At 28.7% G+C, this 21,125-nt stretch overlaps 1 protein-coding gene across 8 annotated transcripts in view; it reads left to right on the forward strand.

Annotated features, from left to right (window-relative positions):
- The window catches only part of LOC107454616 (uncharacterized), a 63,899-nt gene that overhangs the window by 13,312 nt on the left and 29,462 nt on the right, over positions 1-21,125 (forward strand). Inside the window, exons 2-7 of one of the 8 annotated variants that reach the window (XR_015430016.1) lie at positions 1,945-2,164; positions 4,749-4,875; positions 10,893-11,046; positions 14,346-14,456; positions 14,838-14,893; positions 15,151-15,360. The gene's annotated coding sequence lies outside the window, so the exon portion shown is untranslated. Of the gene's footprint in view, positions 1-1,626; positions 2,165-4,748; positions 4,876-10,892; positions 11,047-14,345; positions 14,457-14,837; positions 14,894-15,150; positions 15,361-21,125 lie in introns of those variants that run through there. The other 7 variants (XM_087154218.1, XM_087154220.1, XM_087154221.1 and 4 more) reach the window with 7 other exon arrangements.

Genomic DNA, 21,125 nt, shown 5'->3' on the forward strand with positions numbered 1-21,125 from the left:
AACATTTTTCTTCTTTTCAGAAATGACTGATAGGCAATTAAAGAAATTGCCTATCAGTCGCCACTTGATAATTTTTTTTCTTTTTGGTTGAAAATCAATTCATTTACATTTTTTTTTATTAAATGTGAATATTTTATAAGCTGGAAATTACTTTTGTTCTCAGTTTTTTTTTAACATTTTTCTTCATTTCATAAATGACTGATAGGCAACTAAAGAAATTGCCTATCAGTCGCCACTTGATAATTTTTTTTTTTGTTTGGTTGAAAATTCAATTTATTTACATTTCATTTTTTTTTTTATTAAATGTGAATATTTTATAATCTGGAAATTACTTTTGTTCTCAGTTGTTTTTTAACATTTTTCTTCATTTCAGAAATGACTATCAGTCGTCACTTGATAATTTTTTTTTTTGTTTAAAATACAATTAATTTACATTAGATTTTTTATTTAATTAAATGTGATTATTTTATAATCAGAAAATTACTTTTGTTCTCAGTTGTTTTTTAACATTTTTCTTCATTTCAGAAATGACTATCAGTCGTCACTTGATAATTTTTTTTTTTGTTTAAAATACAATTAATTTACATTAGATTTTTTATTTAATTAAATGTGAATATTTTATAATCTGAAAATTACTTTTGTTCTCAGTTGTTTTTTTAACATTTTTCTTCTTTTCAGAAATGACTGATAGGCAATTAAAGAAATTGCCTATCAGTCGCCACTTGATAATTTTTTTTCTTTTTGGTTGAAAATTCAATTCAATTACATTTTTTTTTATTAAATGTGAATATTTTATAATCTGGAAATTACTTTTGTTCTCAGTTGTTTTTTAACATTTTTCTTCATTTCAGAAATGACTATCAGTCGTCACTTGATAATTTTTTTTTTTGGTTTAAAATACATTTAATTTACATTAGATTTTTTATTTATTTAAATGTGAATATTTTATAATCAGAAAATTACTTTTGTTTTCAGTTGTTTTTTTAACATTTTTCTTCATTTCAGAATTGACTGATAGGCAATTAAAGAAATTGCCTATCAGTGGTCACTTGATAATTTTTTTTTGGTTGAAAATACAATTCATTTACATTTTATTTTTATTTTTTTTTTATTAAATGTGAATATTTTATTATCTGAAAATTACTTTTGTTCTCAGTTGTTTTTTAAAATTTTGCTTCATTTCATAAATGACTGATAGGCAACTAAAGAAATTGCCTATCAATCACCACTCGATAATTTTTTTTCTTTTGGCTGAAAATACAATTAATATGCATTAGATTTTTTTTTTATTAAATGTGAATATTTTATAATCTGAAAATTACTTTTGTTCTCAGTTGTTTTTTAAAATTTTTCTTCATTTCAGAAATGACTGATGGGCAACTAAAGAAATTGCCTATCAGTCAGCACTTGATAATTTTTTTTTTTTTTTGGCTGAAAATTCAATTTATTTACATTTGATTTTTTTTTTTTATAAAATGTGAATATTTTATAATCTGAAAATTACTTTTGTTCTCAGTTGTTTTTTAACATTTTTCTTCATTTCAGAAATGACTGATAGGCAATTAAAGAAATTGCCTATCAGTCGCCACTTGATACTTTTTTTTTTGGTTGAAAATACAATTCATTTACATTTGATTTTTTTTTATTATTAAATGTGAATATTTTATAATCTGAAAATTACTTTTGTTCTTAGTTGTTTTTTTTAAATTTTTCTTTATTTCAGAAATGACCCTTTTAATGTTTTTCATATTTTGAGAAATGTTTAGAAAGAAATGCCTTACATTTTTAATAATAACAGTTTTTTAAATGGTAAAAAATGTTAAATTTTTTTAAAGAAAAAAAGATTTCAAGTTTAAAAATGCTAGTTTCGCCACTGGCGAGGTGCAAAATTTACTTATTATGACCTATATTATATATATTTTATTGATTTGATTATACTTATAGGTTTATGGTAGACACAAAAGTAGTTGACTACAACTGGATTGAAGTGCCACTTATGAAATATATTTTATTGTCAAGTTATGCAAGTCTGCTTCATCTCGCTGCCAAATTGAATTAAACATGGCATGGAATGATTTTGTATCACACGAACCAGAAGGGGAATGATCGAAAAACTCACCTGTTCGTATATTGAGTTTTGATATTGATTGCACTGGACGAGCAGGTAAATTTTCTTTAGATGTCCATAGTTTTTTCATCAGGAGTTGGCACTTTGCTCCGCCTTCATCACGTGGTATCCGACCAGTGACATATGCATGGGAGGGGTTTAGGGGTTTAAACACCCCCTTGAGCTCAGACAAAATGGAAAAAATAAAAATTTAAGTAAAATTATGCGAGCTATTATTTTTATGACTATATATTTTTATTAACCTTATACCTACTTTTTTTTCTCACAGTATTTCTCAGAATACTGAGAAAACATTTACTGTAATAGGGTTGTACTTTTGAAACCAAATTCACGTGATACTGTTATGGACTGGTTCCTTTCTGTCCTGCCAGTATAGTTTTCGAGACTGACTGTCATTCGCGAGGTCTTTACGCGATGATTCTTGAATCCTAGACGTTCTGTCGTCTTTGAGACAATTTGAGAATTTTGGAGACGCGGTGAAAAATTAAATAAAAGGGGGAACGGAGTACAATGGAATTAGTTAGTCAGACTAAGAGTTATCGCTGCTGCTTGTCTTTCGGAGCTTGTTGCTAAATCTGTTTTGTTTTGTCTTAACAAAAAGTTCATTCAATCGCCGAACCTGTCGTCGCCAGTATTTCGACTAGTGAAGAAATCAGTAACAATACCAGAGATACTGTGCTCATTGAAGTTATTAATTCCATCTCGAAACTTTGAGATCGTAGCATAGCGGATATTTCTGTACCAATATACATATATTTGCTGTTCTTGGATCTTTAGGATTTAACAATTTTTAATGCAAGAATTTAGCAATTTTTAATTATTTTGAGAAAAAATCACGATCTGAAATTAGTGAGGTGACAGCATCTAGTACCCATGTAAGTTTTTCTGTTTACAGAAATGTGATACTTCCGTTGAAGAAAACGTTTCTAGTATAACAAAATCTGATGAATGTGAAAGTGGCCCTCAAAGTGTTACTTTCCACCCACATGACATTAAACTTTTTTCAGAAAATATTACGTTATGTTATTTAACTTAAAAAATCAAATCAAAATTTAACTAAACAATGTTGTCTAAATAAAAAGTCAAAATTGTCTAGCTGTCTAAATTAGGGAAATAATAGTGCTTTATAACAGATTCGAATTTCTTTTAGTTGTTTCAGAAAATTATGAACACCCCCCTTGAAAAAATTCTGCGTGCGCCACTGCATCCAACTATACTATTTTGCTATTTTTGGGAGAAGGATGTGAACAATCCTGAACAAGGTTGCTATTTAGCAATCGTATGACAAAAATATTTATTTTGAAATCTTTATGTGCATTTTTTTCCCATAAAATATTTCATGATTTTGATAATATTTTTCTCTTTTATGTGAATAATTTGTCGTTTTTGAGACATTTTGCTGCTATATATGTAATTAGCTAGAGTAGCGAAAGGTATAATAGCTGATGATAAAGCAAAGTAAGTGACTGAACAAGAATTTGGTGTTTGGGTTTGGCACGCATTCAAGGTTCTCTCAATTTCAATTCCAGAGATGTTTCTCCTCTTACTCCCTCGCTGAAATGAACTCTTCGTCCGAGGAGGTAGAGTCGAGTACCAACTCCTGGTGAACGAACTATACCTCCTTACATTTGAGAAATTTCATATAATATTATTTCGATGTAATTAATTTTTAGTTCCAAGATTAAGAATCCAGACAAATTTCAAAATTGTAATGGTTTATAATTATGCATGTGACTATGAGGCTTAAACCTTTTCTAATTTATCATTGAAAGTGTAATATGCAATTATAATCTTCAAAAAGTATAATTATGTGATTTAAAAGTATGTAAGAAGCTTGAACCTTTTCTTATTTATGTTTACAATTTTAATGTGAATTTGTTCCAATATATTTGAACTCATTTTAATATTTAATTTTATATGTAATTAAAGATTTTGTATTTGAAGATTTTATATGTGTTTAAAGATGTTTGAAATAGTTTTAATTTTTGATGAAGAATCTTATGTACGAGCTTTGGAGGTCCTAAACTGGTTTTGGACAAGACACTTGGGTTTTACTGTCTTAAAGTGTCCAAAACCTTGAACATTAGGAAGAAGTAAAAATTCTATATGTGTAACCAATGTAAACATAATAATTACATATATTTATAAATATTTGATACTTTTTATACAATTTGCTTTAACTTATTAAAGGAAAATAATGTAATATAATAGGAAAAAATTTATAACTTTTGAAGCTCCACAATTCATTGAACAACAAAAGTGAATACTTTGTCCCTTAAATATAAATAAATATGATTTAAATCTTGATAAATTAGGTTTTTTGCATAAGGATATATAATGCAGTATTAAAATTAATTATAAACTTTTTTAATAAAACTAAAACATATCTTGATTTTGTTTTTTGTTGAAAAATGAAAATTTTATTTTTCACATTATTTTTTTAAAATTGTGACATAGCTCGAGTAAGTAGGTTTTGGATAGGACGGTTTAAATTGTGGATTAAACCATTCTGTCATAAACCACTCTGATTCCTATTTGTAAACAATGTTTTATAACATTGTTTTTCTTACTGTAAACTTTTGTCATAAATTCCTTTTATGAGCAAATATGTTTATGTTAGGTGTGTTTCTCAACATGATCTCGGTCATTCAGATTGCAAACATGGTGAAAAAGGTCCCTTCATTCTCAATTCATGTGCTCCCATCATTGAAAAGCAGGTTTTGTCCTACCAGAGTGAACTTTTGAAAGTGAGTTATTTTAAGAATTCGTTTGCTTAAATTAATGGTGCTTTGGGACTTTTATAAAATAAATTATCTATGGTTACCTGGAAATTCAATGTAAATGAATGATGTTTTTGTATTTTGGTCTGTATTTTTGTCACAAAATGGCATATTTTACCATAATTGTGTGAAATTTTTTTATTAAAATGCATTTAATCTTCTAAGCGTTAGTCCCGGCTTTTTCTGAACAAGCTGCAAGCATTCCTTCATCAAAAACTGGCTTCCCCATGCTATTCGATGGGAGAGTAGTACATAGCGAGTAATTTTCCAGAGGCTGAAGGCTTGAAAGGTTAATTAATTTTTTAAAGAAGGAATAAAAATTTTTTTGAAATCAATGGAAATATGTACGGACTAATAATCTTTTAGTTACTGTTACTTTTGGACTGTTGACTAAATTTTCTTAATTTCTATCATAGCATGTGATTACAATTTTTTTAATGGATTGAAATATATTAAAAAATAGCTATTAAATATCCACTTGATTTTCATAATGTAGGATTAGAATGGCTAGTTTACTGTGGTTGTATATACAATTTGTTTGTCAGTTTCCCTTGTTAGAAATTATGTACTAGAAAGCCATTATTTAAGATATTTAATAAATGGCAAAAGAGGGCAATATTTAAGCAGTTTTCTTATATATTTAAAATGATTTTAAATTCACACAGCTAGTTTTCAATGTCCTCAAAAAGTCCTAAATTTTTCTTTTGTTATTGTTTTTTTCCTTCTTTTTCTTTACAGACTTTCAGTGTCTTAAAATGTTCTTATTTTGGAATTTTCTGATGCAGAACTGTTGATAGATAACATTGATTCTTAAAATTTTGTTTTTTGTTGTTTAACCCCTTTAACTTGTGTGCTCGAGTTAATTCGAGCACACTAAACAGGCTAAACTGCGCATTCGAGATAATTCGAGCTGCTTTATGCTGCTATGATTTTTCACACTCGAATATAATCGAGAATTAAAAATAACAATGTGAAAGCTTATTGATATTCATCATTTACATAGGGTTGTAAGCTATAACATTTATTTATTCAAGAATAAAATATAGCCTTTTTTTATGGAACAAAAGCACAGTATATCGAAATTTACCACCAAAAGAAAAGTTGAACCAGGAGTGGAATAGATTGTTTCACATAAAAAAAAAATTTTTTTTTTGGCCGTTTTTTCTCAAAACATCTGTGTGTTAAGAGGATAAATAAGAGGATTCACATTAAACATTTGAGAAAGTTAAAAATGTAACTTATTAAATGTTACACACAGTTAAAAATATAGCTTATTAAAATATGTACTATCCATTTTATAATATTTTTTTTATTTAGTTGGGACGAAATGTGACAACTTCTTGAGGGAGGCTCCTTAACTGTATAAATTTTAGTCTTTTGTGAGACACTCCGAATAACTGAGTACAAATGCCTTTTGCCTTAATGGCCAGGGCAACAACTATATTGCAATATTTTTTTTTTAATTTCACTGTAGAATTCGCAGTAAAATTTCACAAACAAATTAATTAATTTTAAAAAATAATTTCACAGTTATGGAAATATTCTGTATATTCTTTGCATATACAATATACATAAAATTGTTTATGTTTGTCATAAATTATTTTTTAAAAAATTAATTTATTGCATTATTTTCAATAAAACTTTTCATAGCATGTTAACATTGTCCTTAACTTTTTACATAATATGCACAAAAAGATATGTTATATCAAACTTTTAAAACACGTATTAGAATTAAAATGTCAAAAAATTTCGCTTTCATTCAAACTGCTATCCATTTTTATATTGAATATTTATGAACTAGGTCGCCAGTGCTCCCCGAAATCAGAATTTTAATCACAGAGTTCCCACCATTCAGGGAGAACAGGAAAAACCAGGTATTGTTAGGAAGTTTATTTTAACTCCAAAAATCAGGAAATAGTCAGGAAGAGTTGCAATTTTTTTACAAAAAACCTGGAATATTCCTTTATTATGCCTGGAAAATAACCAGTCTTAAAATTGTCGGTAACAGTAATCACTTATTGAGATTTGAGTTAAATACTTCTAACACCTATTAGAATTATTTGCTGTAAAAATTTCACATTTTAGTTAAACTGAAATGTTCCCTTCCTCATTTAATAATAATTTTTTGGCACAGAAAATCTGATACATATTTCACATTACAAATAAAGGAATCATAGTTTTTTGATGAAAATATGGTCTAAATTTTCATTGAAATTTATGCAAAAGCATTATTTTCATATTGTTTTATATAACGTTTTCACAATTCATTCAACCACAATCTATTTTGGCGTAGCGTGGAACCGTAGGGTATGAAAGCGCCAATCATTTTACTTGTTTCATAAAAGCTTGCGGATCCGCATGTGCATATACTGAGCTGGGTTTGGTGAGATTATTGCACTCTCATCTGCAACTCTGCTGCATTTTGCAAGATATTCTCAATTTCATACTTCATTTTCCACACTCTGGAATCTATCTGATCTTTTTACATTGGCTAATATAAGCAAGAAAAAAGTTCTTTGTCAGAAAATAGTTATTTTATCATAATTTTGTAAAGTCTTTGAAAATTATTTTGCATTTTGTTAATGTTTAAAGTGCTTAAAATTTTTTTTGAGTGCTTAGAAAGTACTGAAAGGTGCTCATTTTTTGTTGAAAGATTTGGCTATGCATCCTGAGAGATCAACAAATTAAAGTCATATCGCAACTTTTAAGAAAGGTTAATAACGATTCTATTCATTTATAAACATTCATATATTAATTTCTTTTGTGTCTATCAATTGCGAAAATAAATATTAATAGATATCTGAATCTAAATTCTTTTGGGTTTAGTCATAAGTAACTGATTCATTGAAAGTATGTTAAAAAGAAAAGAGTATTATTATTAAGTTTGAATTGTAAATTTTTTTTTTATTGAAATGTGAAGCAGTTTTTTTTATTAAAATTCTCCATTTCTTAAAATTTAAAAAATGCAAATTTTCAATAAATAAACTTTATAATCAAACTAATGGTGGATTGTTTTAAAAATGCATCTATTAATTGTTGTATTTTTTTCCTTTCATTTTAAGCAAATAAACTTTCAAAACAATTTTTTGAAAAGAAAAAAAGTTTTATTCATTTATAAGCATTAAAATATATTCTTTTGAGATAACTATTTACTTTCATGTCTATAAATTGAGAAAATAAATATCTAAATTTTTTTGGGCTTAGTCATAAGTAGCTGACTCAATGAAAGTATGTTAAAAAGGAAAGAGTATTTAATTTTAGTTATAATAGTAAATTTTTTTTATTAAAATTTGAGGCAAATGTTTCCCGTGTATGTCAAAATTTAAAAAATGTCTAATTTTATCTCTTTTCAATAAATAAACTTTCAAACCCAACTAATGTAAGATTATTTTAATCTTATATTTATCGATTGAATATTTTTTTTCTTGTACTTTAAACAAATCAAGTTTAAGAAAAAGTGAGTTTTTTTTTAAATTTAAATTCTTAGATAAAAATAAAAAATGCTTTTAATTGACTTAAGTTGTAGATTTAAGATTGTGTAGTTTAAAAGTTCTTTTCAAACATGATGTAGTGAGCGACAGGAAATTAAAACTAATAATTTTGTTGACTGTAAGTTGCAAGTTCTTATTCTTGAAGTGTCAATTGGTGTATGACTTTTTGCTATGAACACTCAATCGAATGGGTGTGTGAAAAATATTACTGTTACCACATTACTTTAAATATACTCAAATATATGGTGTACGGTGCGCTAAAAAAATGGACCACCTTGTATAACTTATGATCTAATGATTGAATCTTCACATGCTAAGACTCAATTGTAATGGTTCAAAAGGTATTTCAGTGTAACCTGGTGTTCCTTCACCTGAATTAGTAAATGGCAAAAATGATGAAAACATATTGACAAGCCCTGTGACAGAATTACAGCGACATTCTAGCAGAATGTTACAGAGTCTTTGTAGAAAGATTTTTCATTTTGGAAGGGGAAAATTTTGGTTTTCCTTTCTGCATAATTTTTTGAAAAAAGTTTTTTTTTTTGCAGAGTTTTTTTTCTTCCAAAGAGTCTTTCTTGCGCGTCAGACAGGAAGATTTGAGATTTTTAAAAAAAAATCTGTAATGACAAACTATTAATATAAAATAAAAATTTCAGTAATTACCAAAGTTTAAAACATAGTTCAGTCTAGAAATTATACTTTTTCTCGCTTATTTTTTTAAAAAAAGAACACCATATTTTACATACCCTTATGTGAGTATCTCATTTTTACAGAGTCCTATTCTCGTGATCTTTATTTTGGGAGTTACTGCAGGGATTTTACGATTTGTAATTTATGTATGAATTTTATATTATTATTATCGTTCAATTTATTTACTAATTTTAATTTGTGTAATGATTTACAAAATTCGAAATTGCATTTGCCTACAAAATGCAAGAATATTGCCTACAATATTAGAATTTAAAAAAATGTATTGTGCCAAAAATATATTAAAAAAAAAGATTGTGCACTAAAGACGATGCCATCAATGTTTTAGTTTCAGAGATAAAAGTTAAATTAGAAAAAAAGGTTAATTTAGATAAAACTAGCATCTCAACCAAACGAACCTCTCATTTTTTAAAGTAAACTAATTTTTATGATATAAAATTAAATGCAAATTTAAACAAAAAACATAATTGTTTATTTATTTAAAATAGTTCTATCATTCGTAATTGGTAAATTTGTTTTTACTCAATTCTATCCGTAGGGGTCATTTTTATTGACACTAAATTTTATTTATGATGCCAGCACAAGTGGCACCAAGAAAATGACACTGAGGAAAATTAAAATTGTTTGCGAAAAATCATGTACCTTTTGAAGTCAATGGAAGTACTGACCATTTTACTGTGGAACGGAGAGTGGTTTCACTGTATTTATATTTCAGAATTGTCCACAGAAAAAATTAATAGCTTCAGCTCTGTGGGATTGCAATGCATATTTTTTCAATTGAGCATTAAGTATATTAACATGCGAACAATATCAGTTTGTTATAAAAATTAAGTACAACAAGTTATCTGTTGTATTTGCAGGTGTGTATGTCTATGATATTGTATGAATGTAATATTTTCAATTGAAAACATTTAAAGTTTTTTTTAAAAATTATTATAGTAGTATAGTGGTAATTATTATAGTAAGTACGCTAGGTTGTTTTGTATCATAATTAATGTTATTCTTTTTTATTGTACATAAACTACATTTTTAATTTCAAAATTTTACTATTTGTTTTAATTTGTCTTGGTTTTAGAAAATCTCAGTTTGTGCACCCCTAGTTCAAAGGAATTTTATTACATTTTTGATTATATGAGCCCTCCTGATTTTCTGTCTAAGTAATACTTTAGCACCTTTGTCCCTTCTTAAGTTATGTTTGGTTAGATTTATTGGATTCTTTTTATTTTTGTAGTTCTTAATATAGCTGGTGTTTACTGTTATCTCTTTACTTCTGATCGTTCAATCTTTACAAGTTATGCCAAAAATCTTTCTTAAAATTTTCCTTTTCTATATTCTTAAAAGAACAGTTCTCTGATCCATATAGCATAATGGGTCAAACAATCACCTTATTTATTAGTATTTTAAGTTTAATATTTACATAACTAAATCTCATTAATTTTTGTAAAGCTTAGTAGCACTTGCTTCCTGTAATCATCCTTGCTCTAATTTCTAACACTATCTCATTAGTTTCAGTAAATAAACGATCCCAGGTATTTAAATTTGTTTATTCTTTTATAGTCATTTTAACAGAATAACTGAAACTCTGCCACCAGCAAACGTGCTTTAGATGAAATTCCCTTTTTCAGAAACAAAATTTAATTGACTATTTAGGAGCGCAGTTTCTACAGCCCTATTTTAAAGAAATTTTACAAGGTTTTTTATAATGTTATTATATTGAATGTTACTAAGTTATTACATTGTAAAAAAAGGAATTTAATTAAGCATTTTTTCTTTTTATTTATTTAGGTTTATTATCCAAGCAATATTCTGATCTTTACTTTATGAGGCCAGAAATCCATGATAAAATGGATTGCAAAGGAATTGAAACTACGAGAAGAGATAATTGTCCTTTGGTTGCAAATCTCATCAATTCTTGTTTAAAGAAACTCTTTATCGACAGGTTCGGAACCTTCTAAAACCTTTTTAATTTTAGTATTTTTAAAAATAACATTTATGTGCAAACATTTTTTAATATGTTTGGGAGACAGAGAGTGTAAGGATAAAAATAAAAGAAAATTATAAATATTTAATAGAATAAAATCTTTGAAGATTGCTTTTTTTCTAGTAAATAAAAAAGGGTTTTTTTTTGTTGATAAACTGGAATTGTAGGGCATATTATTTTCGAAAGACATGGGGGGAAATGTTTAATGTATCTACCACTACAAATATACAATTTCAATTCACTAGTATATAAGACATGTTACTCGATTTTATGGTGGGGTACCTTTCCATAGATGAAGGTTGACATTGTCTATAATTTCTCTCCCCACAGAATTTTTGATTTTGAAAGTTTAATTATTGTAATGATGAATATGTTGTTAAATGTTTTGTTTTAGGACTGTTTAAAAACAAAATCATTTTGGCATTTTTTATGTGTTAGTTGGTTTAAGTCAAAATTTTTCTTGCACCATGCGGAAAACGAACTGTAACTTTGCGTAGCCACCTAGCACAGAGTTCCACTTGAGCGCACCAGCTAGTCGAATTGTTAATTTACATTAAATTCCATTGTACATTGTATTCCATTTACATTAAATTCTAATGAATTAGTGCTTACAATATTTTAAGTTTCATAATCAGACACAAAAGCATCCCTTTTTGCATAAACTTATATATATATATAGCTGCCAACTCTTCTGGTTTTCCAAGAAGATTTTATTTTCATATTTAAAGTAATAGTGAAACTCATGTTATTCCATTAAACATTTGAATTATGATAATTATAAATGAGTTTGACCAGCACTACATGTAAAAAATTGCAACAAAAATATAAAAACATAATGGTTTTTAGGATTGCAAGTTTCGACCTGGTCGAAATATAAATATATTTTTGTGTAAGATTGTTTTTTGTAAAATTGTTTTACAACCACTTGGAAAATCCACTCTCGGAAAGAGTGAAAGATGGCAGTTATGTATGCATGTATGTATATAAATATATTTAAGTATTTATATTCTTGACCGTCACGATGCAGCAATCTGAAAAATAGGGTGCGACTAGTTTAGGCAGGAAATTAGTTGGTAGTTTAAGCCCCTTAAAATTTATTTCAAATTTTGCGTACTTCTCCATATCAGAGGTCTCTCCATATAAAGCAAATCAAAAGTATTCTGTAAATGATTATGAAACTTGTTTATCCAATTCCATGCAAAAATTAATTTTTAATAATTATTAATTTACCTTTTGTTAATTAATTTATAAAAAGTTAAGAAAAAATTTAATTCTAAAGCATACAAAATGTGGCATCAGTTTATTGGTTTAACATCGAAGGATTCAAACGTTAGATTGTTCTCATACCTAAACTATTGAGATCCTATTTTCCAGATTTTTTCCCCTTCATGTTCTGGGTCAAAAATCAAAATCTGTTGGGAAAAAAATTATATTTATTCAAAGAAAATACATTTTTGTATCTGATGCCATTATTTAAAATATCATCTTCCCTAATTAATTAACATATTTTTTATTAGGCCTTCAAACAACTTAGAGGGAGTCCTATTTAATACATGTAAATCCAATTATTAGATCAAATTTATCCAAGTTGTTAACTATTTTGCTCACTATACACATCAATTTATCTAATTATTTTAATTTAAAGATTGGTATCAGATAGACTATAAGGTTTAGATCATTTAATAAATTCTTATTAGGGGTTTTATTGGATTTTATTTTATGTGCGCAAATATTAGTGTATAGTAAGATATATTTTTATAGTTTATTGTCAGTTTTGTTGTGTAGTATGAATTGATTTTAGGGATCCAGAGGGTGCTTGTGACTATGCCAAGCAAACTATAGCAGATTTGCTTTGTAACCAAATAGACATATCACAATTAGTCATTACTAAAGAGTTTGCAAAAACAGATGAAGAATATGCCGCTAAACAAGCTCATGTTGAGCTGGCTCATTGTTAAGTTTTAAAATATACTTTTATCGAAGTATAAATTTTAAGTAGGTTATCATATATAGAGCTATAAACCCATTTTCCAATGTCTTATTTTACTTTTTGAATGGCCTCGAAACAATCTATAATAGCGATTCAGATTGTACTTGGGATATTAGATGAAATTTATAAAACTTGCAGAACATTACATCACTGAGACTGAGAGTAACAAAATACATATCCATGCTTTCATTCCAAAATTGGTTTTAAAGGATTAATGTGCAATCATGTATGAAACAAACTAAATTCATCATCCATGGCACGACAGGCCAGAGTTGAGCCTTGGTCTTCTCAAGAAGTTTTTTTCAGGATAACCTTTTTCCTGCTAGCTGTTTCTAGTTTTTAAGACCAAAAGGTCTTTTTCTAGGCCATCTATCCATCTCAAATTCGGCCTGCCTCTTTTTCGTGTGCCAACTGGTCTGGCATTGAAAACTCTTTTTGCGGTACGGTCTTCATCCATTCTGATACCGTGGTCTGCCCATTTTATTCTTTGTCGTTTAATAAAGTTAATAATGTCAGGTTCATTATATGAGTGATAAAGCTATAGATTTCATCTTCTAAGCCACACACCATTTTTTTGAATTCCTCCAAAAATACTTTACCTGTCCGAAAATACCCTTGTATAATAGCTGCAAGTGAAAAGGCAGCTGCTTATTTGAAATCTGAAGATCCGATTTATGTGCTAGAAAATAACATTCTACGCAGTATTACTTAGAAAACCAAATATCTAAAACATTGTTACGAATATTTGAACCAGTGCTTGCTGAAAAAGCAGAATCTATTCTTCTCCATAAATGTGTTTTGATTCCTTTTTTCCTGACAAATTTAAGGTTTATAAATGTATTATTGTTTTTTACTTCATTTGTATAGTATTTTTATTGTAATCAAACGAACTAATTAGTTGCATTATTTACTGTTTCTTACACAAAATTTCTTTAAAATCAAATTACGCCCTTTCTCTCTTTTATTTCTTTGTTCACTAACTAGCAAACTAACAATAAACTACCTTTTTTAATTAGTTTATAATATTTTTCTATTTATGTTTTTAGTACATTAGTAAATTATGAAAGTATATAAATCAGCAAAATAATAATATCATAATAATTAGCTCAAAAGTGATAAACTATTTAATTACATAAGTTAGTGTCAGTTATTTACATGATTGTTCTGAAAATTCTTTTTCTGTAATTTATATGTATGTTAGTCATTGAACATATCTTTTCCTATATGCTGGTTGTACAATATGTATAAAAACATTTTTCAATTATAGGTGGTAATCATACATGTACTAAAACTATAGTTACATCCAAAATTGGAGCTTTGTCAGCTTTTACGCAGAAGAAAAGTGCCTGCCTTGGCTGTCGATCAGTTTTAAAAGCAGGTAAGAAATATTTTGAAGCAAACCTATTGAGATTATAAAGACAAGATCTGACTTTTTAAATTATGGAGACTTTTTTTTTCTTCTTTGAAAGCATACTTTAGTTTTTTTTCCCATTTTTTATCTTAGCTGGTGACTGATAAAATTGTTTTAACTCAATATCTTTCATTTAGTTGTTAATTTTTTTTATTTTTGATACCCACATGCATTGCAGCAACTATTTGTGCATGAGTCCCATAATTTTGCTTTTAATATTTTCTTTGCTATTTTTGTATTATTTTTCATTCTGAATTGGTTTACGAATTGTTTCATGAATCAACAAATGAAATACTACTTTTTTGATGTGGTGATAAATTTATACATACTTTTTTTGTTTTGTTTTAGATTATTCAGTTTGCGAACATTGTAAATGTAAGGAAAGTGAAATATATCAAAATGAGGTAAATATAGAGTGATGTAATCTGTACCAATAAAAAGTATTTAGTGCAAGTGTTAAGTGAATATTATTATTGATAGAGTCCAAATTATTAAGTGTAAGGAGGGTTGTTTTAAATCAAGTTGGTTTTAACCACAATTTAATCCAATGTAATTTAAACAAAACGTTTTTTTTTTCTTTGAAGAAAAAAAAACAAACTTGGTTTTCTTGAAAAAGTGTTTTATATAATTAATTTTCTACTATTTATCTAAATTCTTCCAGTTACAATCGTAAAGATGATTGTGCTCCAGAAAAAATCCGGATTTTTCGCTATCCAAGCTCCAGAAGTCTCAAGAAATCGTCGATCACATTTATGTATATGAAAATTCTTGTATATTTTGTTTAAAAATCCCGGGATTTAAACTTGGCATCTCTTTCATTTGTAAATATTTTCTTCTAGTAGAATAAACAATATGATTATAGATAAAAGTAACCTTATACATAATTATTCATTTAAATTATGCTGCATATAAGTTAGTTAGAATTTCATGTTCTGAAAATATCCATGATTTAAATTTATAAAGACATTAATTTTTTGAAATGCATCAATAAGGATTTTATTCGTGAAATTTTCAGGATTTTTGAGTTGGGCTCACAATCACCCCTGCAATCGTTACAAAATGAAAAAAGATGTTTTTTGAGTTTAATTGATAATTTGAATCAGTATTGCATAGCTGCAATCTCTTCTGCATTTTGCAAAAGCTTATTTTATCTATTTTTTTACCCGCTTTCCCGATCGCTTGCATTTTCTTTAATTCTTACGTTGCTGCTCTTTCTTGTAACAGCCCGCTTGCTGCGATCCTCATTTTAAGGTATAACCTAATGAATTTCTCATATACCAATAAGAAAAAAAAATATGCTTCTTCAGGGTGCGTAGCATTTTTAAAAAGTGCTTAAAGGTGCTTATTTTTGATTTACATTTTCTAAAAGCCCTTAAAGATGCTTTTTTTTATTCGGGGTTTGTATAAAGTGCTTAAACTTAGTGGCTTGACAGCCCATAGAGGGCCAAGGCCTACTGTGCCCATCTCAGTTTTCTTGACCTTCTGTTTGTGGTTCTAAATTACAAAAAATGCGTGATTTTCAAAATTTTCTCGACAATATTTATCAGAAATTATTTATTTAATCATGATTCTGTAAAATTTTTTAATTTTATTGATTTTATGTTTATAAATGAAGAACTTTAAGCCATAGAAAAAAATAATTTTTATTATTGCACAGATCCTAATTATGAATTTTTTGGGGGGAAAGTGATTAAAAATATTGTGAGTGTTTAAAAAATAATTAAAAGGTGCTTATTTTTTGTTGAAAAATCTGGCTACGCACCCTGTTCTTCGAAGAGCTCCCCGTTATCACATGACTTCCTGTTTGCCAGTGTAAGAGCAAACGCTGAAAGAAAGTGGAACATGTAAGTAATGAAATAGCATTGGATTTGCAGTGAAATGGGGTGGTGGATTTGCAGTGGTAGATTGGCAGCGACGGTATTACTTCAAATAAACATAAATGTTTATGTAGAAATGGTTTATCACAAAAATATCTATGTTTAACATCGTTGGCATTTTATCCAGAAGATTTCTTCCAGTTCAGTGGAAGAAACTGGGAAAAATTTGAAAAAACTGGACAAAATGAAAGAAACTAAAAATGCAATTGTTTCATAATTTTTATAAGAATAACTCAAAATAAAATTTGATACAGAAACAGAAAGTTTGAAGTTTATCACGTTAAGTTAAGAAAAAAAAAACTTTGTTTATATATTTATCAGTTGTATGGAGAATTTAAAAATCGATATATCATTTTATTTAAGAGTCTGTTGGAGTATTCGTACTTAACATCATTTGATTATAAGAAGTAGCTCTTTGTAATTGAGAATTCAATATGTGTTTTCATTTCTTCTTTTTCTTCGTTAGCATCTTCGTTTAATTTTAAGATTTGGTAATTTGGTATTATTAATAAAATTTGATTGTGCTATTTTGACTGTTCTTTATGGAACTATAAATTTAAATTTTACTATACTTTTTAAAATAAAATATTGAAAAACTTATTATTTTAACTTTTTAAGAAAACCAAAAAAAGTTTTCTAACTTTTTAGTTTTCATTTATTTAAAAATGATACATTAAATAGCTGGAATATTACCACTACTATTTCAACTGGATTGCAATTAAAAACTGTTTAATTACTTCATATTTGTTTTTTAAAAAGAGTTTCTTCCACTTAAGTTGGAAGAAACCTATTTCTTTGGGGTGGTTTTCTTCGTGGTTTTTCCCACTGTGGACAAAATCCTGATCTTAAATAAAGTGAACAAATTTAATATTAAGTCAATGTCACTTAAAAATTATTAAAATGAAATGGACGTCCTATGTTCTCTAGTTTTTAAAACTAGTTAAATAATGTAATTATTGAAAGTGCTCAAGTTTCTCAATAAATTTTTTTCATCTACCTGTGAAACATATTATCTTTGCTACAGTATTAAAAGTATGAATTGGAATGAGATTTTTTTTTTTTAAATTTTAATTTTTTAATTTAGTTTCGAATATATTATTAAAAAACAGCCAATTTTACTTGACTTCATTATTGCAAAAGTCTAAATTTCGGAAGATACAAACATATTTTTGCCCCCTTACTTTAATATCAGAAGAAAATCAAGTTTTCTACTCCCTCACTATAATTTAAACGGCAAAATGAAGTATTCTGTTTAGAAAGTTGCTTCGGAAGTTTTTTTTTTCTTTCTAAAATTTCTTACTTGATTTTATTCTGTAAATGTCTGAATTTCAGAAGATGCGAAACAGATTTTTTGCCCCCTCACTTTTATTTTAGAGAAAAAGAAAATTTTCTATTTAGAAAATAGATTCAAAGATGAACTTTTTTTAACTACCAATTTTTCTTTACTTTATTTTTGCTCACGTTGAAATTTCAGAAGGAGCTAAACATTTTGTTCGCCCTCTCATTACTATTTCTGAAGAAAATAAAGCTTTCTACCGGAAAATAGAGTAAAAATTGGAAATAAAGTATTTTTTCTACTTTTATTACTTTTCTAAATGTCAAAAACCACATTATTCGCCCATTTAGTTTAATTTCAGAACAAAATAAACTCTCCAACTTGATGTATAGCTTCAAAGTTGAGAAAAAATAGCTTTTTTTTAACTCTAAAATTACCAATTTTACTTGACTTTGTCTTGGCTAACGACTAAATATCAGAAAATGTAAAGCACATTATCGAAATTGAAAAAAAAAAGCTTTTTTTAATTACCAATTTTACTTGACTTTATTTTTGTGAGTGTCTAAATTTTAGGAGGAGCGAAACACTTTGTTGGCCCCATCACTTAAATTTTAGAAGGGCCCACTGAGCCCAGTTGGCACGCCACTGGGTCTGACTCTAGATAGTAGAGGAAACAACTAAGTGAGACACAATATAAAGAGAGTGCTAGCAATCAACTCTACGAAGCGTGTTTGTTCTTTTGAGAAATATTTCTCTTCTATTAACCGTTTTTTACCCTTCCCTTCATGTTAAAGTAGATATGCAATTACAAAAAAGAAAATTTTCAGCAATTCCATCCTCACACAATTTCCTTTCTATATATATATGATTGGCATTCAAATGAAACCCGTTCACTAGTGTAAAGTAACGGTAACGATTTTATTAACTCACAAATGTAGTTATACCCAGTGTACACATACTCAAAAATAGTCGCCAAAACTGTTGGCACATTTATCCCACTGCGACATTAGCCTTTGAAGAAGCTAGTAGGCTGCTGTCGAATCCAGGCCTGGATGGTGGATGTTTAAGCGTTTCCCACCAAAACTGTTGCAATGTCTTTCTCACCGCACTCTTTCCTGCTTACTCCCCTGCATGTTCCGTAGTGGACGATAACTTGTGTAACGACCTTCTCTTCGGCGTGCAACTACACTGTCACTATGCAACGTCAAGCGTTGCGCATGCGTCAGTCTCTCTACCAATAGATGGTGCTGCCATACAAGCAGTTACGTGACTCCCCATTACGTCTACTCCAAAGTTAGACGCACTGACCAAGTTTCATTTGAATAACCCTCATATATATGGGGCTCCCTTGTACGCCGGGTACTCAGGGCGGTGCCCCGGCATAGTTATGGCCTTGCGAGTTGTGCTCGCGATTATTGTACCAGAAAGTGCACCTCCGAATGAGGTGAACCGGGTTCAAATCCCAGTAATGGCTGGTTGATACGGATTCCACACCCTGCTCATACCGACCACAGTGGTGATGCAAAATATCCTCAGTGGTAGACGGATCATGGGTTAGAGTCCCCCTGCTGTCAGACTAACCGTGGTAGTTTATGGTTTTCCTCTCCATGCAACGCAAATGCTGGTTAGCGCCATCAAAATATCCTCCACGAAGGCAAATTTCTCCCAATACTCGATCCAGGAGTTCCCTTGTCTTCTGGATTGGGTTCGAAATTTCAAGACTACGGAGTTGAACATTAGTAATCGTAAACCCATAAAAATTGGGTCGCCTGTTCAACGACGGTTTTATAAAATGAAACTTCAACGTCTTCAGTCATCTCATCAATTCGTTGGCGATGCTTAATGTGATGTTTTTGATTACATTAGATGCGTCTGGATGGTGTTGTGGCGTAACTACCACTACAAATGTTAAATAACAAATCACTAGCATATAAGACATGTTAACTCGATTCTATCAGGAGGTACCTTTTGATAGATGAAGGTTGACATAGTCGATAATTAATTCCCCCACATTGGTGACCTACGGACGTGATAAGAAATTGTCAATATTGATGGATGAATCCACATTAAACAGTTGATTTGCTTAAAAAAATATACTGCTCAAAAAAAAAGAGAGAAATCCGGTGAAGTAAATAAAGTCTCCCGGTTAATAAATAATAATGAGCGAAATGCTAGAAAAAAATAATAATAGCGAAAAGCTATAAAAAAAAATTAAAAAAATGAGCGAAATGCTTGGAAAAAAAATATAATGAGCAAAAATTGAAATTAATAAATAAACAGCATTAATCAACTAGTGGTAATTGTTCATCGAATTCTATCACAGATAAAATTCTGGAAGGGGAGTAATGTGGCGTAACTACCACTACAAATGTTAAATAACAAATCACTAGTATATAAGACATGTTAACTCAATTCTATCATGAGGTACCTTTTGATAGATGAAGGTTGATATAGTCGATAATTAATTCACCGCAGTGTAAAACTGTTTCTAAAACTTCCTTGACAGCCGGCAGTTTGCCGATGGTATGAAAGATTCCCAGATTTAGCAATTAATTTTGATAAATTATAAGAGGCTATCAAATCATCGTCGCATTTTGTTGCTAGTTAGCATGAGACTGAAGGTGCCTTCCAAAACTTGTCTTTGGTGATCGTGAAAAATGGTAAATCTTTATTTTGTACATCAGGACGAATTTTTTTGTCCTGCAAGCGAAAAAGTTGATTTCCCTCATTAGATAAAATTTTGTTACAAAGTAAACACATGAGTATTTGAGAGTTCGACGGTGATTGAACAAATCATAACTTCAAGTACGAGACACTGCACTGGCGACACTTATTTTTGTTAACAGACATTGATGGCGGCAGCAAAATACAAACGATGGACGAAAATCAACTATTTCTCAAAATTAATAAATAATTTACGATAAAGAACTAATTTACTCACGTACCTGACCAAATAAACAATGAAATGGAATCGAAACAAGGGATTTGAAAGAAAGTACCATCATAAGAAAAATGGGTCAAATCAAACATACTGAAAGCGCATGCATTTCAATTTTCGCCAAATGGCTTAAATGAGTCAGAGACAAAAATCTGACACAAGCGCTTCTAGAATATGTGTCGCATAAGTTCGTTTTATCGCTGGTACAAATGGTGAATCCGATAATCTTAATTTATTATACTCAGGGGTCTGTCTAGATATTTTGTGAAAGGTTCTGTTTTTGTAAAATTGTGAAAAAAACAATTCATAATTTGTGAATATAAAATAAGCGTTAAGTCACATTCCTTCAACCAGGGTCCTGCTTTTGTAAATTTGTGCAAATAGGGTCCTGTTATTGCAAAAATTGCTGAAAACCTTTTCAAGAAGTTTTTAAATTGTAAATAGATACAAGATTCTGCCCAACAATGCTGCTACTAAATTAGAGATGCAACATACAAATATTTGATATTTAGCCTATACTGCTCAACACAGAATATTCATTTTTG

Source organism: Parasteatoda tepidariorum, chromosome 10 (assembly GCF_982258835.1).
Source record: "Parasteatoda tepidariorum strain Cologne lab strain chromosome 10, Ptep-v5.0, whole genome shotgun sequence".
NCBI classification, from domain to species: Eukaryota; Metazoa; Arthropoda; class Arachnida; order Araneae; family Theridiidae; genus Parasteatoda; species Parasteatoda tepidariorum.